We start from the raw sequence: 26,242 nt of genomic DNA, 5'->3' as shown, positions 1-26,242 counted from the left end.
GTAAATTCTGTAACAGATGCGCTGACCTGTTTTGCAAGGTTTGGGCTTGCCAGTCTAATAGAAGCATAACGCAAATAACCCAGACAACGTGAAACGGTTGCGAAGAGGCTTTGCTGGACCCAGCTCTCAGGGAGCAGCGCAGACTCATAGAGCGGGCGCGAATTGCAGCGCAATCTAACAGAATTCTGGAGTAGACACCTTCCCAGTCCTCTCTAGATCTACATTTTCTTTAAAAATAATGTTTATTCATTTATTCATTTCTTTGTCCTCCTGTGCCACCTGCCTTCCACTGTTCAGTTTCTGTTTCGGTTTGCCGGTTCAAGTCTTTTGTGCTTGCGCATTACCCATGAAACATGGCGATGTGTCTTTTCGTCACACCAGCACAAAAAACTCGGAATATCTCACGTACCTGGGAATAGAGGTTATGCAAAGCATACGGAAGCAAGGAGAACATGTTGCAATTTTTTATTTGAGTGACAAGTTATGATATGGCCCTAAATATATGTACGAATGTTGCATGCATGAACGTATCTTGAAGAGTTGCAGATGTATATATAACAAATTGTTTGCACTTGCGCAACAAAGCCAATTAGAACATGCGTAATAGCAACACTTGAAGCTGAAATGAAGCGCTGATTCTCACGAGGATGCTTGCCCTGGGCACTGTTACCTAAATCAACTTCAGCACATGGCAACTAACCACAATCGATTTTAACCGGACGTGATGGCTGCATCAAAGGAGTAATTATGTAATGTTGATAAAATCGGGTCGGCAGCACTGCAACGACTATTGACCTTTCACGAAGATAAGCGTCTATTTGAAAATTAGATCCGAGACCTGGCGTAGCTCTGTGGTAAATTGCTTCATTGCCGCGCACAATGTTTGGAATTTATTCCTGCTGGGACTCTTCCATTTATTCTTTGCATTCATAGGGTTGACGCTACCGATGTCGGGTATTTTTGAACGTTCGCGCGTTAAAATTGCCCATGTGTGTTCTCATCACTCCTGCGTAGATACTAAGTGTCAATCACCTGTGGCACATGCCCGCATACCAGCGGCACATATCGGCCCGTGAGCACGTGCAACTGTCTGGCGGAAGTGCCAGACGACGTACGCGACGGGATTGTGATAATATTGATGTCTTGACCAGCACGTCATATCCCAAAAACCATCTTACCCTCCCATCTTAATTTGGTTCACGCCAAGTTAAGGGGGTGATCACAATGAAACCCAAATGTTGCCTCGCCGCGGTGGTCGAGTAACTAAGGTACTCGGCTGCTTACCCGCAGATCGCGGGATCGTATCCCGGCTGCGGCGGCTGCATTTTCGATGAGACGGGAATGTAGGCCCACCACTTCGGTGTCTCTCATAATCATATTGTGCTTTTTGGACGTTAAACCCCACAAATCCATCAAGTAGAAAGTAGGCAGCTAGATAGAAAGATAGATAGAATGATAGATAGATAGATAGATAGATAGATAGTTAGATAGATAGATAGATAGATACGCTCAAACTCGGTGACGTTTGCTAAAATATGCTTCGGCTTTAAGAGTAGTCAAACTGGTAAGAAGTAGCTGAAGGTGACCACCCAGGCATATATAGGGGCAACTTTTATTATTATAGTACCGTATAGAGACGCCAGTGCAGGACGTTATGAAAATTGAGGGTGCAACGCACAGATACTGTTACGAAAGAAACGAACTGTGTCCACACAAAGCCTGCTTTCACTCTCTCTAACCCTCGCTTTCTTCCTTCCCGTACTATTATATACACGGTGATGCTTGTCTTTTTTGACACATGGGTGAGTTTCTTTTATCGATTTCTCTCTCTCTCTCTTTATCTATACTTGTGCTCTCGCTTTCTATTTTTGACCCCTGCTATAGCATCTGAGCAGCGCTGGCCATTGATAGTCACAAAGTTATTCCGGAAAAAAAGGTAACGAAATATATGCGTTGCCTCCTTGTGTAGACATGCATTTGACATGAATGATATTTGGGACATGCATGAGCGGAACAAAAGAAAAAAATATATCGCTAAATGCAGGCACATAAATAGCAATTTCGTAATACAGTTTATTTCCATAATTGTCATGAATTTACATGTATATTACTTATGTAGTAAAATGCGGCTGCCGATGCAGATCGATACCAAAACACACAGATACACATTTACCTGTCCAATAAATAGGTGGTGAATATCTTTGTGAACAAAGCTGCAGTGCTATAAAAGTGGCAAGGAACTCATGAGATAAGCCTTCCGAAGTATGATGCTTGAGTACGTGAGCGCTACCACCATGGCTTCACTATCGACAAGAATTAGGGGGCATAAGACCACGTTTACAAGTTGCGTAACGCAACGAATGCGCTCACCTGAGTAAGCAACGGCAGCGGATCCCTGTCATTGTTGTTAAGAAGATAAGTGCATTTTTCTCAGGTAGTGTTCCAAATTTCTAGCCCCTGAACCACATGCTGATTGATTCTTTCGGATTTAGATCTCTATATGTAGCAGGGAAACCTGTCGTGCACCCTCAATAGTTATGAGTTTTTACGATTTTCATCGAGCGCATTCGGAATCTGATCAATTGAGGAAATACAAACCCCTATATAGGCGTTACTTAGTTACATTTCTTATTTCCATTGAGTACATCATTTATTAAAATTTTACTTTTATTTTCTCTTCATAATTTGTTTGTCATAGGAATTTGTTCTCAATAAATTATCGCATTTTTTGCCGATTCATCTGCTACATCATTGCCGAAATTTGCACTATGTCCTCTCAACATATTTCCATTTATTTTTTGTTATTTTTCGAAATCAACATATTAATTTGCATACTGCTAGCACTTTTCAGGTTCATCTGCGTATTTATCCATCAATCGATCTAGCCGCTTACGCTTTGGTGTTCTCGTGATCACCCTCTCAACTTAGCGTGAAGCAAAATTAGTATGTTAGGGTAAGATGGTTTGACGAATGTGGCGCGCTAATCAAGACATGAATAATGTCAGAATCCCGTCGTGGACGTCGTTAAACACTTCCCGCCTAACAGGGGCACCTACTCGAGGGCAGGTATATGTCCCTAGTATGCGGGTATGTGAAACAGATAATTAACACTTAGTATCTACCCAGGACCCTGGAATGGTCAGAACAAACAAGGGAAATTTTACCACGTGAACCTTAAGAAAAACCTGACATCTGCTTGGTTCACCCGTCGAATGCAAACAATAAATGTCAGGGTCCCAGCTGAAATCGAAACCCAACATTCTGCGTGGCAATGAAGCATTCTACCTCAAAGGGCCGTCAGGTGTCATAAATACTTTTCCTGTAAACCCTAATGCTCTTGAGACGTATGTTGTGGTTGCATTTCTGACCACACAGCTCTACAAACATTACATATGCACTCCTGTGATACAGTCGTCCCTCTGGTTAACGTCAACTGTAGTTAGGTGCCATGCGCCGATGTTGAAATATGCAGCAGTGTCCAGGGCTACCATCCTCAGAAGCACCAGCGCTTCATATTGGCTTATCGCTTCTGGTGTTGCTAATACCTATGTTCTTGTTGGCATGGTTGTGCAAGTGCAAACAAGTGGTTGTATAGACATCTGCAATGGTTCAACATATGTCTGTGCGTGCAGCGTTTTCACACATATTTAGCGTCAATTCATCAGTTGGCACTCATTACCAAAATTATAAAGGCGTCACTTTCTTCTCCGCATGCTTCGCATACCGTTGATTCAAAAAGTACGTGGGATCCGCCATTTTTTTTGGTTGCCTACTTTATTTCAACTTTATTTTATGTATATATAGGTTTGGGATATCGGCATTCTTTATTCTTTGTAGACATAATAAAATGGTTGTTATTATTTCATACTTGTCGCCGTCTTGTGCCGGTACGTAGGATAAGGCTTCAGCGTTTGCTATAGCTTCTGAATCAAAAGTATTACTGTAAATAGGAAATGAGAACTGCCTTGGCGTAAAATTGTGGGAAAAAAACTTGAAAGCTACAAAGGCTACTTTTATATTGTATAAATCACATGAGCTATCTTGGAAATTGTTATAATTACATTTGTTATCAATTTGTAGCTCATATGCAAGAGCAATTTTCTCTGCCGGTTTTGTTTCTCACTTTTGCAACACTGATGCAGTGTTTTCCCTATCATATATTTGGTTGCCCCATGTAAAAGCTTTTTTTTATGCAATATACCGGGTGTTCAAAGCTAAGCATCATGTTTTCCTTAAAATTATGCACTAGCCAGAACATAAAAACCACATTTGCGCATAATTATGTGTCTAGGGAGACACATACCACGACAGTAATTATGTCTATCTTTGGCCCAAATAACTAACACTTAGTAATTAACTTTTAAGTGACTACTGCAAGGAGCATATTTGCATTGAAAAATTAGGGACAGTCGCGTTTTGACACAGTTACACTTGCATGAATTCTTCTAGCATGCCTGCGCCCCGAGATGTCACGTGCCAAAGTATATTTCTGCTTTGGATGATTGCGCGTGCAATAAATTCAGCACTGGTGCGAAGCTTCCTACCGATGCCTCTAACTGCCTTTAACTTTCAATACAACTATGCCCACTCACCGCAGACAGTAAAAACCTAAATACTAAACCTCTGTTATTTCGGCCACTGACCGCCAGAATTATTGTGTCACTTTGTGTCCCCCTGCAAACGCGAGTTGTCTGCATAGGTGGTTTTCTTGTGCTTCTCACTGAAAAAAAAACAACCATAAACCTCCACTTTGAGCGCCAGCTAATTGATATATCCACTTCTTTTCTTATTCTAAATAAAACTTGAGGTAATTTTGCTAGTTTATTTTATTGGTTTATTTTCATTCTGTATGTTTTAGGTATTGCTATTAGTGATTCGAGTTGAACTGGCTTTATTTTTTACAGCGAAAGCTGTTATGAGACAACAGCACAGCTCACGCTCTGTGCCGCAAATGTCCGCCGCCACCACCGCTTTTTTCCGTAACCACCACTATCGCACAAAATAAAGAAAAAATTGTGTAAATACAAGAACACCTTGGACACAATGGGGCTCGAACCCAGGTCCGCTGTGCGGCATCTTTGTATTCTACCCCAGCACCACACCGCTGCTTCGACTTTGGTTGCAAACTTCCTCTAGGTAGGCTTGATGTCGCGAAAGGAATCGCGTTAATATGAGTCATGAACAGTTTTAGAACACCAAAAGACCAACCAGGCGTCACACAATGCGAATAGCATAACGAGTGCGTCATTCGCTGCTCTAACCCAATAGAAAAGCTTATTCTCGATGACCTAATAACTTTGGCACGTACCCACTTCAGGCGTAATTCTTCATTGTCGTCAGTCACGGCATGAAACAAAGAATTTGCACGAAATTCGTTGCAAGTATTTAGCGCATATATAAATTCTCATAAGAATGACGAATGCTAGCAAGGTGAATGCTGGCCTACTACCCTGAAACCATGAGTAATTATGGCGTAGTGGGTGCCCAGAAAGTGTGCTTGTAGCAGTTACCTTAAGAGTGTCAGAAAAAGCTATGAAAGACCGCTCTTTTAGCTTTCGCTTTGACTGTTGCTGCGCCTTCCGCACAGGCCTGGTATTTTTTTTCTCATAGTATTTTATTTCTATACCATATCAATGCAACATACGTCGTTATTCCTTCTGTGGCTCTTTTGTACATTTTCCTTAACTCTTTCCCATATATACCTCCTTTCTTCCCTCTAAATCTCTTTAGGTAACTAGTCAATTCAGATACTTTGTTTTTATGTATTTTAAATGATGTAAAAAGTAGATCATTCATCAAATATCTTGCATAAAACGTTGTCTCTGTTAGTAAATTTTTAATATCGCCTAATTTTCTTACTATAACACATTTAACGTCTTTCTTTGAATAAAACATATTTAGATTTTAAATGACTGAATTCAATTTGATATGCTTTGCCCCAGTTCTCTATATGTGTAGTGTTTTATTCGTTATTTCTTTTAACTCTCTTTTTGACTCACGCTTTGTTATTATTACAACGTCATCAGCAAATGCTTGAAAAATATTTTTCTAGAATCATCTTCAAAGGAGCCCTGAAACACTTTTTTGAGTAACCACAGAATTATTTTCCGGAAAAACGTATTACCTCACAAGTTGAACGCGGCAAGAATCCGTCCCGTACGAGCAGAGTTACAAAGATTTGTCACATGCTGCAATAACATTCTCTCGTCTCTTGTTCCGACAAAAGCGCTGGAAGCTGAGCAGGGAAGAATGGAAGGGGAAAACAATAAAAGAAAACGTCACTTGCACCTCGTGACCTTGAGCCTTTTTGTTCTTTTTTTTTCTTGAAATACGCGGTTTTTTAGTGCGATCGCGCGCGCACGGGTGGACAAGTGACAGCCTTTCGCGGCGATCTCTGAAACGACCGAGCGCGCCATGTACAATTAAGCCAGTGGCTGATAGATGGGCTCACTACGATTGATTTTTAGGCTCATTCTGTGATTTGCCGAGAAAAGAGAAAGCAATTTTTAGCTGACCTCAATAATTTACTGTAAAGTCCCGGCCACGTACTTCGCTATGTTGTTTGGTTCGCGTGTTGTCAGGAGCCTCTATTACCAATCGGTAGCGTTTTGTGACCATGCTCAAAAAGTGTTATAGAGCTCCTTTAGGTAATAAGTCTAATATCAATATTCTTCACAAGATTGGACTGCAAGGATACCTTTGTGGCAACACAGTCTGCGCAGCTCTCAACGCAGCCTCCACCTCGCTTTCTTTGTGCTAGGTGTGACACGGCTGCAGAACGCGCACCGCAATCTGATGAGCCACACCGCCGATAATCATCTGAGGCATACGTCACCGGCGGCGCCTACAAAACTGTGCTGCAAGCTCGCATGGAGATTTTTGTTTATATAAGCGTTCGAGTTCAGCATCGCTATGCTTGCCCTCTTGCTGCCACTTCCATGTTATAAGCGATCGTTATGTTTCATGTCGGGATGCTACGTTTCTTATAGACCGCTTCCCACATTCGGTGACCCGAAAATTGAACAAACCGCACCTGTGATGGCCGACTCAGAAGCTCACCACTCTGCGCCAGCAAGTGCAACAGCTTCAACGGGAACTGTAATCCCAGCACCCACAGCATTTTCGCAGCGCCTCCATAACTGAGGCGGCACCCACCAGTTTCGCTGAGGACGTCAGTGTTTCAGCAAAAGGCATCACGCACGCTGACTCCTGGCGTGTTGATGTTGAGCTTTCGCCGTTTTGGATGGAGTCGGCCGAGCTCTGTTTCACCAAAACTGAGGCCCAGTTCTCCTTGATCGGCATCACACACGACCGGACCCGTTACGGGTACGTCGTCGCCAACCTAGACGCCCGCTATGCCAACAAGGTCCGGGATATCCTTATCTAACGAAAAGCAACCTACCTTTACGAACACCTGAACACTAATCTCATGCGTCGCCTGTCAACTTCGGACCAACAGAAAGTGCACGCGACAGCTTCTGGCCGCAAAATTTCCAAAGTGCAAAACGTCGCAGCTCCTTCACCACATGCGCGCTCTCACGCGCAACATGTCCTGCGATTTTGTCCTGCGAGCACTCTAGCTTCAACGACTTCCACCGTATGTTTAGGCGATTTTGCAGGCTCAACTTAGGCTACATCTCAATGAACTTGCCGAGATCACTGACCGCATCATTGAAGTTATTCTACTGCAGTCGTCACCCACCATTTAGGCTGTCGCTGTTCCGCTGAACACCACGCAGCTTGCACGCCGTATCGGCGATATCGATCAACAACCAACTCAGCTGCATTCAGCAACAAGTTAGTGAGCTACTTTCAACGCGTCAGCGATACTAGTCGCAAAGCAGTGACCGTAAGAACACCTCGTCACAGCAGCCTGCTGAGTATGGCTCGTGCTACTACCATCGGCACTTCGGTGACAGAGCCCGGCAATTTCGACCACCCTGCTCCACCAACGAGCAACACTGACGGCCGCTTATAGAGGCGACTGCAAGATGGCAACCCGGAGGCTGTCGCTTCTTTCTTCGTAACTGACCTCGAAGCAGCGTTACTTGGTCGATAGCGGTTCCAACATTTGCTGCTACCCACGATCCCACCTTCAAGGCACTCGCCCGCCGATATCTTTCCAACTCACCACGGCAAACAGGTCCACAGTCAAGATGTACGGCTCACTGAGCCTGTGCATTCATCTCAAGCATCTAAGCCGGGACCATCACTGGAACTTTGTGATCACTGGCGTCACCAAGCGAATAATCGGCTCAGACTTTTTGGCCTACTACATCTCCTTCCGGACTGCCACAACGACGAGCTCATGGACACAACCATTGGACATTCCACACCAGGCCAGCGAACGACCACCCAACAGCCAAGCATCAAGGTACTCAGTGTTGACAATCACTCGCCGTACCATTCCATCGTCACCAAATTAGCCGGCTCAACGCAACCCAGTGGACTGCGACGAAAAGTGCAGCACATGATCATGCACTACAGTTGGACCAGTACAGGCCCCCACTCTTCTGCCGTGCTCATCGCCTTGCCCAGACCATATGCGCATTGACAAAGCAGATTTTGAGGCAATGCTCCGCGAAAGAATCGCTTGCCACTCTGACAGTCCATGAACCTCGCCACTCCACCTTGTTTAGAAGAAGACCGAAGGCTGGCGGCCTTGAAGGAACTACTGAATTCTCAATGCGCGTTCAATCCCGGAGAGGTACCCCGTCCACCACATACAGGATTACGCCCAGGACATTCATGGCTGTCACCCGTTTTCCGTGGTAGACTTGGTTAACGCCTACACACAGATGCCTGTGAATCCGGATGACGTCCTGAAGACGGCTATCATCACACCCTTTGGTTTGTTTGACTTCCCCTTCACGAGCTTTCGCCTGCGGAAGGCTGAACAAACCTTTCAGCGCTTCATGAACGAAGTCGTTCGCAGCCTCGAGTTCTGCTTCGTTTATATCGACGACATACTGGTACTCTCCCGCAACGCCGAAGAGCACCACAGGCACCTTCGTATGCTGTTCGAACGCCTTGATGAGCATGGTCTACTCATCAGTATCTCAAAAAGCACGCTAGGCACTGCCGTCGTCCGTTTCTTTGGCCACGAAGTTCCATCTGAGAGAACTCAGCCTTGATCCAACGCATCTCAAACCTGCAAAAGTACCCGCCACCCACCTCCGCTAGAGATTCGCCGTTTCCTTGGCATGACAAACTGTTTTTTTTGCCGCACACAGCAGAGCACCAGGCTCACCTTCATGATGTTTTGGCCGTGGTACGAGTAAACTAACCCGTCATGTGGACATTGACGTTAGAGAAAACCTTTGAAGAATGCAAAGCCACCCTCTGCTTCACCACCCTTCTCACCCACCCCGTGGCAGATGCTCCCTTGGGACTCTTCACGGACGCTCCTAGCTTCGCCATCGGTGCCACATCATGCAACGCGTGAACAACACCTGGTATCCCTTGGTTTTTCTCTAGAAAAGAACTTGCAACACCAAAAACAACCTCTTCAGACACCAGTTTTGCTGATGGAACCACCACCTAGACAAATTCGCCAGCTCATTAGAGAGAAATTTCGGTGATTTTCGAAGCAGTGCAACACTTTTGCCATATTCTCGGAGCCCAGAACTGCACCATCTATACCGAACACAAGCCTCTTACCTACGAGTTCTCTCAACGCCACGATTAACTCCCGCCTGTTCAGCAAAGGCCACTCTCGTTCATCGCGAAGTTGAACGCCGACATTTAACATGTCAGCGGGAAAAACAACGTGGTCGCCGACGCGCTATCAGGTGTAGCCACCGTCAGCTCAGCGCAAATAACAGCGGACGTCATAGCCGAGGCTCAGACCACGAATGCCAACTGCAGGAACTTCGCCAGGGCACATCCTCCCTTCAGCTACAAGGTCTCCATTCCAGAGTCGACAACTACAATCTCTTGCGACACGTGAACAGGACGAATCAGGCCCTATGTGCCCCTATCCTATCTCCGTGGTCTCTTGGACCAGCTCCACAACCTCAGCCATCCCGGCATACAAGCCTCTGCACGCATCGTGGCTGACCGCTACGTCAGGCCCTCCATGAAGCGAGATCGTCGGTCCTGGGCGCACTCCTGCATTCTTTTCCAACGCACTAAAATTACCAAGTACGTCACGTCTCTACTCGGAACTTTCCCTCTCATCTCTGGTCGTTTCGACCACGTTTTTTTCTACATTACAAAACCCTTTCCCCCAGTCGGAACCTACCGGTACTGCCTCACCGCCATCAACAGGTTGTGAGGGCAGCCTGGGCTAATTACGGCCACTCAAATGCTTTTTGCCAAGATTGACGAAGGCATCTGCACGAGGGCACAAACATTTTTATGACGCCAGAGATGACGTAAGTGTTAGTGGTATGGAGGCAATGCAAAAAGACTACAATATTGAGCAATGTTCTTCAGTCAGATAACGCAGCTTCCCACTACAAATAGGGCTGGCTAGGTTTCGCCGTATGCGGGTCAAGGTTGCTTGGTCTAAAAGTCACTGCCTGGAGTCTCACGCCGATGGCAGGGACAGGCCAGGCGTGGTTGAAATCCAGAAGAATCGATTTCATGGAGCGAACTCGTCTCATGGCCAATGGTAGGCAGGTCTTGAGTGATGCCAGCTCCCAGCACAAGGGACCCGCGCTGGATATTAGAAGACCAGTCGAGGTGGATGACCCACGGACAGACTGCAGGCAGTGGTCTGCTTCGGGACCAGGATCCGACAAGCGCCTCGGCCTGCGACTGCCTCCCCATCCCATTTTCTAACTTTCGTCTTCTTTCTTCACTTCTTTTTCTGCCTGTCTGGCTTGGCTTCCGATCACAATCTCGTCTTCGGCGTGTATTGTCGTCGTATTCACCGACACAGTGCACAGCACAAACGCACACCACACACAACACAAGAGTACCTTGTTCTACAAGACAAAAGCCTCCCTTTCGAAAGTTTTTTTCAACTTTCCAAAGTGCGCTGGAAACCAGAGTTACGACAAAAAATGCCTACAAATGATTCACTTATAAGACACTAGATCTGTTCGCAAGCTGTAAAGGGTCGACACAGGCTGCTATATAGTTAGCGCTTCCATCTCCTTCCTGCACATATACGCAACATTACCGTTCTCTGAACCTATATCTCCCACGTGACGGATGCGAATGTTGTACTCGTTGTGAGTCCTCATTTCTGAGTGAGTACCTCACTGACAATAAATGAGTAGAGGGAAGTGTCGGGTTGTCTTTTTGGGACGACGACGACTGAAGAAGCCCGACTCGCAACTCCGTCATAAACTGGGGGTTGTCGTCTTCGACGTATTGGAGCACAGTACTGCGCATTCTGGGGTCGAGAAAGAGTTGTTTGGGCTAACTTCAAGGTCTGTTCAAGACGTCCCATTAGGTCAAGCAAACCTTCATACGTTGTTTTTACGTCTTCAGACTTTGTGGTCTCAATGTCCGCAAACTACAGGGTCACTGACTGCTTTACTTTGAGTTAAGGTCATTAGCGTCACGAGCACTGGAAACATTTCTCATCATGACATCATAGAGCGGGGTAGTCATACATCAGACTTTCTCATTTCCTGTGACATAGGGCGACACAATCTGTACTTGTGCTTGCGGTGCCTCGATACAACTACCGTCAGCCAATACCATAGTAGTGGTGGTACCATTCTGCGCACTTTCTTGAACAAGGGAATGGCGCACAACTAACGTGGTGCTTCCAGTGTTTCACAAGACTGAAACATTGTGGCCGAACGCCTTTCACTGCATTACCAGCAAATTTCGCGTAGCCAGGGAGGAGCGCGTTATGAGCGAACTGGCGACATACTTATGGCGTTCATTTAGGTGCAAGCAACGCCTCCTAGAAAAACAATGCCTTGAACGTGGCTCTGTCTTCTGTTGAGAGCTCGCTGCCAGCACAAAATCTTGAAGGTCATGCCTCCTAACGCGTGTTGCAACCGCCCGCCGCGTGGGACCGCTCGCCTCCGTACCGCTCTGTCACATGACTTTACCGTACCGCTCTGTCACGTGACATCACAGCTGCTCGGAGGCATCTATGAGAGCATTGCTGTGTTCGCAGGGGGCGACCACCACAGGCGTTCGCCTCCGTACTTGAGGGGGAGGGTAAATTCCGAGGGTAAAGCGGTGCGTTTGTGCCTCAGGTTCCAGGCATAATTTTTCTAATAGGCCTTGGTGCAAGTCATCGGCAGATTGGGGTGGCCCTGACTTCTGGTCTGCTGACAGGATGCAAGATGTCATCTTCTTTGACCCACCGTTGTTTCGGCATGTTTTAGCATCATGGCTTCACTTCCAACAGTGCCCACAAAAGACTCGTTTAGAATTCTTGCGGCAATCAGAAGCTCTGTACCAGGTCAATCACAGAGGAAACACCGAAGTTGCGGCTGGGTCGAACTAGTCCTTTCGTGCTTCTTGGAAGTATTATTTCCTAGTGAGGTACAATATACGAATATGTTTCTTTGCCATTGGCCATTCATAAAGGTATCAGCCACTTCTGCCATTTCTCCCACTGTCTTGCATTTCTTCTCCCTCAGAAACAGAGCCAAGTGGTCGCAGGAGTTATTCAGACACTGCTCAGCTATGATAAGGTTGCGCACGTATTCAAAATTCTTGTGCATTTTCGACATCTTCAGCCATTTATCGAAGAAGCTTTCTAATCTTGTGGCGTACTGTTTACCAGTTTTCCCATCTTCCAGCTTGCTTTCTCGAAACTTTTCACAGTAGCCTTCGGCTGTTAAACGAAACCTCTCGATCAAGGCTATTTTCGTGCTCTGGTAATCAATAGACTATTCTGGCGACAGACGATTGAAAACATTCAAGACTTCCTCGCTGAGACACGGTGTTAGTGCTGTAGCCCACTTCTCCTCCAGCCACTTTTGCCCGACTGCTAAGCGTTCGAACCTCTTGATGTATGCATCCAGATCTTCTCGCCCCTCGTCAAACACTGGAATCAGATTATGCGGTTTGAGCAAGCATGGGAGGCTTTGACTCCTCTCAGGTTCTCGGTCACGCGTTGCTGGTTCTTGACTACTTTCAACCTCGGCTAGTCGAATACGCAAGTGAAGAGTTCTCTCTTCTCTTTCTAGGCGTTCCTTTGCCGCCTGCCTATTTGACACACGCTTCTCACGTGCCTGCAGAGATTATGAGCGCGCTGTACCGCGCATCTACCCACGTCTTTTTCTCGGGTTCTTCAAACCCCATGCGTTCCGCAAACGTTACAGGCCCTTGTTCAATCATCTTCACCAGAAGGATTCCAGCTCAGTGCAAACGGCTTCTTATTACTCGTTAGCGAGATTTACGAAGACATTTGCACGAGGGTGAAAAGTTGTTTATGGCGCAAGAGATGATGCCGGAGTTAGCCGTAATGAAGCGATGCAAAATGACTACAATGATGACCTCTGTTCTCGAGTCAGTTAACGCCATTCCCCAATACAGTGAATAAGGGTAGCAAGGTTTCACCATATGGGGGTCAGGGCTGTTTGGTAGACAAATCACTGCGTAGAGTCTCACGCCGACGGCAGGAACAAGACAGGTGGGGCAAAAATCCAATATATTCAATGTCTTCGAGAGAACTGATATCAAACCCAATAGTCCCAGCTGTAGAAACCAGCGCCCGGGTCCCAGCAGAAGTAACCGGCGCCGGCTACCAGAACACCAGTCGAGGCGGACGACTGGTTGGCTTGGGCACCAGGACCCAACAAGTTTTTCGGCCTGCAACTGCCTCCCTGTGAAGTTCTCCAACTCCCGTGTTCTTTCTTCACTCCTTTCCTTGCCAGTCCAGCTTGGCTGCCTATCACAATCTAGTCTTCAGCGTGTCTTGTCGTCGTCTTCGCCGATGTCATACACAGCACAAACCCACAACCACCACGCACCACACGAAAGTACCACGCACTACATGACTCCGGCACACTCGACGGCCCGAGGCACGGCCTCTCAAGGTAATCACTGCGGAAGCCATCGCCTCGGCTTTCTTCATCGCCTGGGTTGCTCGTTTCGGCGCCGCCAGATGTGTAACCAGCGACCAAGGACGATAGTTCTAGTCGCATCTGTTCAGCTCTCCTGACTGACTATCAGTTTTGAACGCTTGAGGGCCACAAGTTGAGGCCACAAGAACGCTTGAGGGCCCTTGTGCCAACAGAATAATTGAGCGTTCGCACCGACAGTTCAAGGCAGCCATTATGCAGCGCCATGACTCAACTTGGTTCGAGGCCATCCCGGCTGTCACCTTCGGTCTTCACACCACTTTCATGTCGGACATCCACGCCACACCAGCAGAGCTCGTATCCGGGGAACACTCCGTCTCCCAGGTGAATTTCTCTATGCTCTGCCTTTCAGCACTTCGACTTCAGACCCCACCGACTTCATCGCCCGGCTCAGACACACCATAGCTGCTCTACACCAGTCACCTGCCGCCCACCCCAGCAAGCCCACATATTTTGTGTTCAAGGAGCTAGCATCGTTTACGCACTCGTTCCTATGTGACGAAACCGTCCGCCGACCTTCCCGGCCACCCTACAGTGGACCCTACCTAGATGTCTATCGCAACGACTTCACTATGCGCCTAAACGGAAACGATGTTCGCTTCCGGATTGACAGACTCAAACCCAAATACATCGCCGCTAACAAACCCGATACCACCACTCTTTTCACTGATATCCTTCCACAGCCATAGACGTCTACACAGCCGGAGAGTTATCTTTTCACCTACTTTTCTGTGTTGACATTTACATTACAGTTAGGTCTAATAACTTCCCCGTATGCTATTTCTGGCAATGTTGTGTGCTAGATCTCAATATTATTGTGTCAAAACACGACAAAACGAACCCTTAGTATACACTTCTTTCCCTTACTCGTGAACGAGGGTCTCGTACTGGCAGACTCGCTGCCTTTAGGTTGTATATGGCGGGCTAGTGGGCAGCTTCCAGCTCGTAATAGGTTAACGTGCTACGCGACGTCAAATAGGCTCATAAAGAGTGTGCTACACTCGCTGTCATGGCTACTGTTGGCGCTAACTGACACTCTCACGTTTAAATTCACATATATATCCAATAAAGTCTCTGGGAGGATAGCCGCCATCGCACCTCAGTGGTAGAGCATCGAACGCGTTAGTCGAAGGTCACAGGTTCGGTTCCTGTCTATGGCAAGATATCTTTTCACCCACTTTTCTTGACATTTACATTACGATTCTGTGGAATAACTTCCCCCCTATACTTTCTTTGGCATTATTGTCTGTTAGATCTCATTATTATTGTGTCAAAACCTTGAAAGTCGAGTCTTTAGGTATACATTTCTTTCTCTCACTCATTACGAGGGTCTCGTTCTGGCAGACTTGAAGCTTTTAGGTTGTATACGAATGACTATTTGTCAGCTGCAGGCTCGTAATGAGTTCACGTGCTAAGTGCCGCCAAACCGGCTCATAAAGAGTGTGCTACACTCGCTACCATGGCTACTGATAGCGTCGACTGGCGCTCTCAAGTTTAGGTTCACATTAATACCCAATAAAGTGAGTGGGAGGATAGTTTCCGTGGTAGCTCAGTGGTAGAGCATCGAACGCGTTATTCAAAGGTCGTTGGTTGGGTTTCTGACCATGACAAGCTGTCTTTTCACCCAGTTTTCTTTCTTGACATTTGCATTATCTTTCGATCTACTAACTTCCCCCTATACTTTTTGGGCCCCGCCATGGTGGTCTAGTAATTAAGGTACTCGGCTGCTGACCCACAGGACTTGAGATCAAATCCCGGCTTCATCGGCTCCACTTCCGATGGAGGCGGCAATGGTGTAGGCCTGTGTGCTCAGAGTTTGGCGCAGAATAAAGAACCCCAGGTGGTCAAAATTTCTGGAGCCCTCCACTACGGCGTCTCTCATAATCATATGGTGGCTTTGAGACACTTAAACCCTAAATATTATTCAGTCATTATACTTTCTCTGGCATTATTGTTTAATAGTTCTGATTAGTATTGTGTCAAAACACGGAAAAACGAGACGAGCCCATATGTATACACTAATATATATATATATATATATATATATATATATATATATATATATATTTATATATTTATATATATATATTATGTGGGCTAGGTTCGCAACAAATTATGAACCATCTTGTCGAAGCAAACCATGTTAAAATGCGTAAATGCAAACAGTAGCGGTCCACACGGAGTTGATCTTGTTGAAACGGGCGTCATTGCAGGTGCTGCATGAACGGTTTGATGTGAAACTTGGTGTAGCGTTTACTCGAGTGATTATTTGTTTGAAGCAGAAAGACGCGGGAGGCGGGCTGGGTTTCCTGTAAGTTTCATCGCGGAAAGACTGCATGCTCGATGTGCGCTCAAACATTGCGAGCAAAGTGTGAAACGAGAAGCACCACACGTGGCGAGCACCACATGAGAGGCACCACACGAGTGACGTGAACGTGCGCACACTGTGAGGGAAGGCGTGACTTACTTGGCACCACCCCAACACCTGCGGGCAGGGTTAGTGCGGCACAGACGGAGGGACAGCATTACACAGGCTAGTCAAAGCCCTGCTTCACATCTAAGTATTTTATTATTTTAAACTAAAGATGCGTAATTAGACATAAACTCTTCCATGATGTAAAATACATTTGCTTCCTTAAAAGCTGTTATATGTCTCTCGCGGAGTTTCGTTTATGCATTATTTCACAAAAAGGGCGTCCGCCGAGTAGCTGAATATGACGGTCACTCAATAAAAAGTAACTAATCTTCAACCATGACTCATTAAAAGGAACCTTTTAAATAATGTCACATTAAAATATTACAGTAAGAGTTTGCGAATTGTGAGAAATGTGCTATATACTTTTTTGGAGGGGTTACATGTTAAAGTTTTGCTATAAGTGGTGATGCATAATTGACATTTTTTTCTTTAAAAGAGGCTTTCTTATGCTAAATAACCAAGGAGTGTGCCAAGCTAATTTCCACTGAATCTTTCCGACAACGCGGTAAATTAACATTTAAAATTATTCCATGACACTGAGTGAAGTACACAGTACATTCTAAACGTCTTGTAGTTATTCTCGTTTTGTCTTCGCAAGGCGACATTTTCTAAATAAATGTCATCTAAATTAGCGGTGCGTGATGAAGTAGGCTTTCCTCCACATTTATTCTGTCATGTGCCTGTCGAACAATAATGTTAATGAATTATTACTCTTTATGCCAGTGTTAACCTATGCATGCACTTCGAAGTGCTAACTACGATTCTTTTTATGATCGATCGCCTCTGTGTAGCTCGAAGAAATGCACGTGTACATTCTGTGAGAAGAACATCTGTGGTGCGTGACTGATTTTACTTATTATCGGTATTCAATTGAACACATCGTTACCACCACATATGCATGTATTAGTTTTAGAGCTGTACGAGGAAGCACAATAACAAAGCTTCTTTTGTTAGCCTGCAAGCGAACCATTTTCAGGCATCCCCTTATACAGGCGATGCTGAATTGATTGCGGTTCGCTCCTTACCACACAATTACCTAAAAGTGTGAAGCATTTCAAAGAAAAAACTTGTAATTTATCATATTTGCTGAGGCCAAGATCGGTGTTTGGTCTTGTAGCCATAGAGAAAAAGACTTACAAAAAGAGCCGACACTCTCGTAGGGCCCTGCGGCCCAGCCATTGCGCTGCTTTCAGCGCCACGAGTGGTTGGTCAGACCCCATGATATCTACAGCATAAATAAAACAACAAAATTTTCTTGTTTCAAATGGTGGAACTTGAGCCTGCAATGTCATGCTCCGAGAGCGAGTGTCTTTTTCACTAGGCTACACATCCATCCTTCCGCGACGGGAATACATGTACAGCACATCTGAACCACGTGAATGTGCCTTTTTGTGCAAAACAAATGCAGAACGAACACATTTTCTAATCGTACTTTGTTGTTTTCTGTTGTAGGCATTAAAAGTCCTCAGCGGGACATGATGTAAATCAGGTAAAGAAAAATTGCACGAATTAACATAATCTCTTTTTTGCGAAAAATTGAAGCCTGCGTATTCATTGTACTCCTGATAAGGCTAATACATGTGCTAATAGAGAAATAAAAGCGAGGATGGGTACGCAATCTAGTAGTGTGTCGCACCCTTCTTTGCTGGGCCGCGAAAAGGCTCCAGTGGCCACTCTTTATATAATATATTTCTCTATGTTCTAGCACTGTTTCAGCTGTCGCGTCTGCCCATCACGAGGACAGAAAAGTGAGCCTTGTGAGTGCTGGAACGCAGATTCCGTGTACATCGTAAGCCAAGCGCACAAGTACGAACACATGCGAAAAAGGCAGATAAGTATGGCTGGCCACTCTTTATATACTATATTTTTCTATTTTCTAGCACTGTTTCAGCTGTCGCGTCTGCCCATCACGAGGACAGATAAGTGAGCCTTGTGAGTGCTGGAACGCCGATTCCGTGTGCATCGTAAGCCAAGCGCACAAGTACGAACACATGCGAAAAAGGCAGATAAGTATGGCTTCTCACTGTGTTTCACAATTGAAAACCTAAAGAAAGACATGAACACAATTAGGTTGTGTGTCATTACAAGCAGTGCACGAAAAAGGCATGGCATAACCACTAGAATGACAACAGGCGTTCACCAAGCAGGCTTTGAAATTTACATTGTCAACTTCTTTAGTGGCTGTTGAACCAATCAGTAGTAGATTTTCATTGCGCACAGAATGTTCAATGAAGCTCATTTGAGAAAATTCAAGAGTACACAAATTTCCATGTTAAATTATCCGACGACACATGCTTTTTTTCTACCAAGAAAACAGTCTTCCTTTGAGGTACTTCATTAAAACTTCATCTACATAGACACTTAGTAAGTCGGACCCTTCTTTGCTGGGCCGCTAAAAGGCTCCAGTGACCACTCTTTATATACTATATTTCTCTATGTTCTAGCACTGTTTCAGCTGTCGCGTCTGCCCATCACGAGGACAGATAAGTGAGCCTTGTGAGTGCTGGAACGCAGATTCCATGTGCATCGTAAGCCAAGCGCACAAGTGCGAACACATGCGAAAAAGGCAGATAAGTGTGGCTTCTCACTGTGTTTTACAATAGAAAGACCTAAAGAAAGACATGCACACAATTAGTTTGTGTGTAATTACAAGCAGTGCACGAAAAAGCCACGGCATAACCACTAGAATGACAACAGGCTTTCACCAAGCAGGCTTTGAAATTTACAGTGTCAACTTCTTTAGTGGCTGTTGAACCAATCAGTAGTGGATTTTCATTGCGCACAGAATGTTCAATGAAGCTCATTTGAGAAAATTCAAGAGTACACAAATTGCCATGTTAAATTATCCGACGACACATGCTTTTTTTCTACCAAAAAACAGTCTTCCTTTGAGGTACTTCACTAAAACTTCAGCTACATAGACACTTATATCGTCGGTTGCTTATTTCCCCCTTTCGCAACAAACTTCCCTCCGGTTTCCAAGGTGGACCGCATCTTTGCGTACTGCAAATTTATTGACTATCTATCTATCTATCTATCTATCTATCTATCTATCTATCTATCTATCTATCTATCTATCTATCTATCTATCTATCTATCTATCTATCTATCTATCTGTCAATCTATCTATCTATCTATCTATCTATCTATCTATCTATCTATCTATCTATCTATCTATCTATCTATCTATCTATCTATCTATCTATCTATCTATCTATCTATCTATCTATCTATCTAGCCGCCAACGTTTGGACGTTCTCGTAATCACTCCCTTAACATGCGGTAAACCAAAATTATGATACGAGGGTAAGAAGGTTTGATAAGTGAGACACGCTGATCATGATAGAATTAATGTCACAGTCTACTAGCGCACGTCTTGAAACCCTTTCCCTCAGATGTGTGGCCCATAGTTGCAGGCTGGTACGAGTCACCGATATGGGAGTATGTGCCATTGGTGATGGACACATCGAATTTATATGATTCCACTATACAAAATCACCAGTGGTGTGAAAACCTGTAACGCTATTCAGCGATTTTATTTAAAGAAACAAATTTACGTAATGTAATCTATTCCGTAAATAGTCAACTAGAGGTTGCTTCAAACTACTATTACTAGTACTACTACTACTACTACTATTATTATTATCATTATTATTGCTGCTACTACTACAGAGGGGGGTAACGACTCACACATTAAGGAGCTCCGCCCCTAAAAGCTGACATCAGCAGCGTTTACCCGGCGAATGCAAAGAATAACTGTCAGGGTCCCAGAAAAACTGGAATGCCAGCCGTGTTCGTGGCAATAGAGTACCATATAGCCATGCCAGGCTTCGGAACTACTCAAATAGACCCTAAGGTCCATGTAGTCTATTGCGGTTCAATTGCTGGTTATTCAAATTTGTGAATATTTTTATTTACTCTCATATTACAGTTCACGTCGGGTTACAGGGGTACGGACGCGAAGTTGTTCACTTTATGTGTATTTTTTTTGTTTTCACCAAATGATACGGCAAACCCCTGAGAGCGTAGAAAACGTACCAGTAAGCGTGAATGCGTCCTGAAACGTTAGTTACACCATGGTTTTGAAGGCTATATGGTTTTGATTCTTACTGCGCCGTGCCGTCACGGCATGATAGGTGCAGTGCGACGAGACAATAGTATGTACACGCGCAAGTTTTCGTGGCGTATTCTCGTTCGCATGTCACTTCTGTCGTCTGCTGCACGCCGCACGTGCGGCAACTGTAGAGGCAGGCGGCAACAACGTTGTGATGGAATGACTTTTTCAGGCTCAGGCTCTTCGTCGATAATCTTAAGTCAGTCAGCAACTGCATGTTGTGCGTGTACGCGTTCGAAGTGAAGTGGAAGCGAACAGACTAAACTCCGCTTAGTTGTCGTTCAGTCTCTACCTCGGCCATGGCGCGCAAAGTCGACCCATATTGCTTGTGTCAGCGCTAGAATCTAAGAAACTTGCATGTATCAGGGGCTTTTAGGCACGCAGAGTCAACCACAAAAGTTTACGGACCACGCAAGCGCATGGCCGAGACTCTTCGCGACCCTTCCGCCACGTCAACAGCGATCGACAGCAGCGCTACGTTAATGGTGCATCCCTAGTTATATCTGCGGCCTCTCTATTTGCGTGCTGAGTGCAAATGTTTTGTACCCATCCCTTTGAACGTGACGTGCTCTTTGGTAGCCAGTGCTACTTGCTTATATTTTGAGAGCAGTATATCAGTATACAAGTCATCAGACACCGTATTTTTCGTCTGTTATCAGTTCTATTTTCGCGTAGCCACGCTTTTTTGGGTTTTTGTGTGTGTGTGTGGGAGTGAGCGGTGAGGCAGCCATAGGACACAGATGCTTTGTCACTGGGCAGAATTTTTCCGTTCGTGCCCCATCGTTTAGTGATAGTGGCGGCCGGCATTTGATTACCTGCGCCCAGGTTGTGCTGCGTAGAGCCTGATCCACCGCGCTGCTATAGTGGTAACATTGGAAAAACAAGAAATAAGCGGATGCGATGACTCTTTTTATAAACCTATTCACAGGACATTTACAAAAATGTCATGAAACATGCATCTCTCAAGGATCTAGTAGGAAGTTAAATGTCCGCCGTTTTCTAGTACCCTAATGATGCGTGCGGGCATCAACTCGTAAAAAGATTTATTATGTCCGGTCGACCGCACAGGTTTTCCCATTCTCATGCGATCGCTTGCCACAGCGTATCGGCCGTTCGGATGCCGTTGGGTCGTGTGGACAGCCGTTTCTTCAATATGCCCCAGACATTTTCTATGGCATTCAAGTCGGCGCCATATGGAGGCCACTTGAGCTGGCAAACAGCATGCTCTTCTAGCAATGACTGGACGACACGTGCTTTGTGTACCAGTGTGTGGACGTGTTGAATAAGGTAGCAGCCGTCGCTGAAGGGACCATCGAGCGCATACGCAATGAGGTGCCTGGTGATGACGTCGCAGTACCGTGACACAGTGAAGGGCCCTTCCAGACGCACAAAGGGACCAAGGCTGTCTTGGCTGATTTCAGCTCACACGCTCACGGAACATCGTCCACTGGATAGAACACTCTGTGTGTAATTGGGCAGATAAGTGCAAGAAATAGCATACAGTTAGGCTCCACCGGTGCGTCTTAAAATGTTGAAATTCCTCTTGTGTATGAACTGTACACAGCTGTTATAGAGTTCGCGATAGAAAAAAAGTAGGAACATCATTAGCCAGTACAGAAAGACCCACTGGCACCTTTTAATTAGCTTCAGAGTAAGTAGTACTGAGAAACAATCGTTAAATTGGTGTTTTCAACATTATACTACTGCAGAAAAATCTCGTACTTTCTAAAACCTCATTTTACGCGAAACATGTTGTGATGCAGAATTATCTTCTGGAAATATTTGCAAATATACTATTAACTCAGCTGCAGTTTAGTGGACGCCAAACTCGCTTCCGTTGGTCCTCGCGTGTGGAAAAGGTTGACTCGTCACAAAAGATGACATCGCCCTATCTCTTCGTTGTGCAATTTTTAAATGCTGTAGCACACACGAGTCGCTCTTGCAGCTGGCTCTCTGAGAGGCAGGGCTTCTCAGCTGCTACGAAAGACTGCAGGCCAAGCTCACTCAGCCTTCTTTTTAGAGTCTCAGACGATACCGTGAGTGAGAGTGCTTCGCGGATGTTCTCAGCACTTTGTGTGAATCTGCCGTGTCCACGGGAAGCCTGAATAATCATATTCACGGAAGTCCGGATCCTGTTGGTTCGGCGGAAAATTTCGCGCTGAGGTACCCCTTTATAAATAAACGCACAATGTGCCTTCTTTCATCTAGTGGAATACGAAGCGGCATCTTTCTAAATGGACAATCACCACGTGGCTAGAAGCAAGTCGACTACGCTTTCAGCAACTGATACGAAGATGCGCCTTTGTGTGCAGGAAAAACTTTCTATGCATCCGCTTTTTCTTTATTTTTTGTGTCAGTGAAACATCTCCCTACCCCTTCTCTCAAGACGCAGAAGCAGCAACACTCATTGGATCAAGATGCTGCTAAACCAAAATGCGTCAGTAAACGTCGTGTAAAAAAGTCGTCTCAGCACTTCGTGAAACTTATCTACACGCCAGTCGATGAAGGTGGCAGTGATGGCTCCAATACTGCTATCAAGGCAGATATGCGACAGTCTTACCGCAGACAGCGCTCTGTGACAATGCAACGAACTAACAACGTCTTGCTCGGAAATAGAGACTTGGCAAGGAGGCGAGTACCAAGAAGGCTCATTTCCGGGAGAGAGCTGCTGTAGCCGCTAGGTGGCATACCGCTAGGTGGCGCGGATAGGCAATGTGGCACGCGTTCACGTGGTCCGCAAACTTTTGTGGTTGACTGTACGTCTTTACGTTAACGTGCTATCAGATACCGATCGGCTTTTTACCGTTGCCAGAACACATGTTTTTCAACGTGTTGGCTTGCCAAAGTAAACGTTTACGTACGTACGCAAGCATTCACCTATACGTTTTCGCAAACCATAACAAGTGATGCTAGCTGCATTTAAAATGAAGAGGATTGAATCACCGCTCTGGCCAGTTCGCAAGACGTTCTTTCTGTTGTGTACGGTATCCTCGTATGCGAAAAAAGGCCAAGAAAAATACAAGGCTACTGGAAGGATGAGGTCGACATCTTTGGAGACTTCCAGGAACCACATTCATGAACATGTTCGCTTATGCGCATTGTTTTTAAAGTGAAAATGATCAAACGTAACTAATTATTAATAATGCCGCTGCCCGATTTTACACTAGACATTCATTGCACGATGCTTCTGCAAATGCGATTTTGTAGTGATCGGCCTCAGAAAAGAAGCCGCATCGAAGTCTTACGAAACGGTAAGTTTCGAGAAACATTCCCAAAGTTTTTAGTTGTCAACTAAAGACAAAGAACCAATGACATCGAAATCAGTCTTCAAGATCGCGAAGTCCCTATGAAGGGCCATCGGTACAGACTACAAGGTAAAAAACCTTTTATCAGGCGACCTTTTGATTGAAGTACAGAGAAAAGAACAAAGCGAAGCTCTCTTGAAGCACAAAGAAATTGCCGAACAAACAGTCACTGTCACAACGCACAGCAGCTTGAATAGTGTGCAAGGGGTAATTTCTGAAAAAAAGAGTTGATGAATAAAACAGACACAGATATTCTGGAAAGTCTGCAAAATAGAGGAGTCGGTGCTGTCCGAAGGATTACTATCCCAAGAACTATAGAAGAGATAAAGACTAAACACATAGTTATTAAGTTTGACCGCCACAGTCTACCAGAAAGGGTAAATGTAGCATACCTAAGTTGTCCTGCCCGGTCATTTGTCCCCCATTAAGGAGATGCTTTAAGTGTCAACGGTACGGACATGGTTGGCAGGCCTGCCGAGGAACGACCACTTGTGCGAAACATGGAGACAAGAATCACCCATCAGAAGATTGTGACTCAACAGTCACAAAATGCTCACACTGTGACGGACCACACCCCGTGTACTCAAGATTCTGTTAGACTTTCAAAAAATGAAAAAATTATGCAACTGAAAGTAAACGAAAATCTGACATACCCCGAGGCACACCGAAAGCACGCGATGTTTTTAGACTCACGCTATGCGGATGCAGCTCACCGGCGAGTGGAGCGGCGTCTGGTATCTACAGGCTGCCTGTACAGCTTCGCCGATCTGGCACTGCCTCTGTTCCCTCATCAGGCGCCCTCACGGGCCCAAAAGGCCTCGGCTCTTGAAGCAAGGCCCACATTAACAACTAACACACCGCAAGTGCATTCTGTTGCGGAATCCATTGCGACGTGCGCTATCCCTATGGTACTCTTACCTACAGATGAAGCACCACCAAAAAATGCTTTGCCTACAGGCAAGCAGCTACAGGCAGACTACATCGGGGACACCTGCCCCGAAACAACCTGGTTTGCCTCTTGGCCGAGGTAAATCAGGTCGTCAACCAGTTGCTGCCCCTGGAAAAGGGAAGTGATTAGAAATGTTTGACCTCTATACTGAAACCAACAAAAGATGAAAACCGAAATTTTATATCACCTATTTTATATCTCAATGCACAACAAAAACAGTGACGATTGTAATGCCTAACAAAAAATGACACTCATTGTTCACTGGAGATGCCGTGGACTCCTGCGCAATTTAGGTGATATAAAAGACATTTAAATCGCCTCTCTCATTTAGCTTTATGCGTTCAAGAAACAAATTTTGGCCTTAAAAACACGAACTTTCTTAGACAGTACAAAGATGTTCGCCGAGACCGCGACATCATAGGTCGCTTATCCGGTGGCGTTGTAATCATCATGAAATGCAATACTACATCACAAGACATTCGGTTGCGAACCATTATAGAAGCAGTTGTGGTTAGTGTACTATCATTAAAAACAGAAAACCATTTGTTCTATATACCTTCCTCCTCATACGCAGGCAACAGTTAGAGACCTGGAAGAACTCATTGAACAACTTCGAAAACCTTTTATCTTGGTCAGCGACATTATTGTACACAGGTCGACGTGGGGCAGTATGACAACATACACCAGGGGGCAAATCATAAAAGACTTCATTCTTACTAATGACATTTGCATGCTTAACACAAATGCTTGAACATACTGCACACCAAGCAAAGGAAAGATGAGTTGTCTTGACTTAGCTCTTTGCACATCGGATCTCTACGTCTACTCAAGTTGGGAAGTTCATTATAATTCATACGGCAGCGACCACCTGCCATGCCTTATACATCTGACCCAGCCAACCCCACTACCCACCAAACCGCAAAGGTGGAAGATAAACTTTGCAAACTGGACTCTCTACACTAGTTATGCTTATATAGAAAAAGAATACGGTGAGCGTCTGAGTGTAGATGAAATAAATGAAAAGTTTACTATCTGTCTCCTAGCAGCGGCATCCATATAAATACCGCAGACATCGGCACTAGCGCGAAAACATAGGAAACCATGGTGGACTGAAGGGTGCCATGCTGCGAAGAAACGAAACAAACCCTGCGGTGCTTTCAGGAGGTACCCGACCTACGCAAACTTAGTAAACTTCAAACGAGCTCTATCGCAGGCATGCTACATTTGCAAACAAGCAGAAAAAGTGTCTTGGCAAAAATATCCGTACTACAAAAACAGCGTGTTGCCAGTACGTTTTTCGGCACTGCTATACGCTGGAGACACTGGTGCACGCTTGTAATCACTGGCACTTCGCTGGGTGCACTGGGACAAAGTTGTGTCGCACTGGTGGGG

This window comes from Rhipicephalus microplus, chromosome 3 (genome assembly GCF_043290135.1).
Source record: "Rhipicephalus microplus isolate Deutch F79 chromosome 3, USDA_Rmic, whole genome shotgun sequence".
NCBI classification, from domain to species: domain Eukaryota; kingdom Metazoa; phylum Arthropoda; class Arachnida; order Ixodida; family Ixodidae; genus Rhipicephalus; species Rhipicephalus microplus.
The sequence above is the reverse complement of the archived record's forward strand: the minus strand, read 5'-3'. Positions refer to the sequence as shown.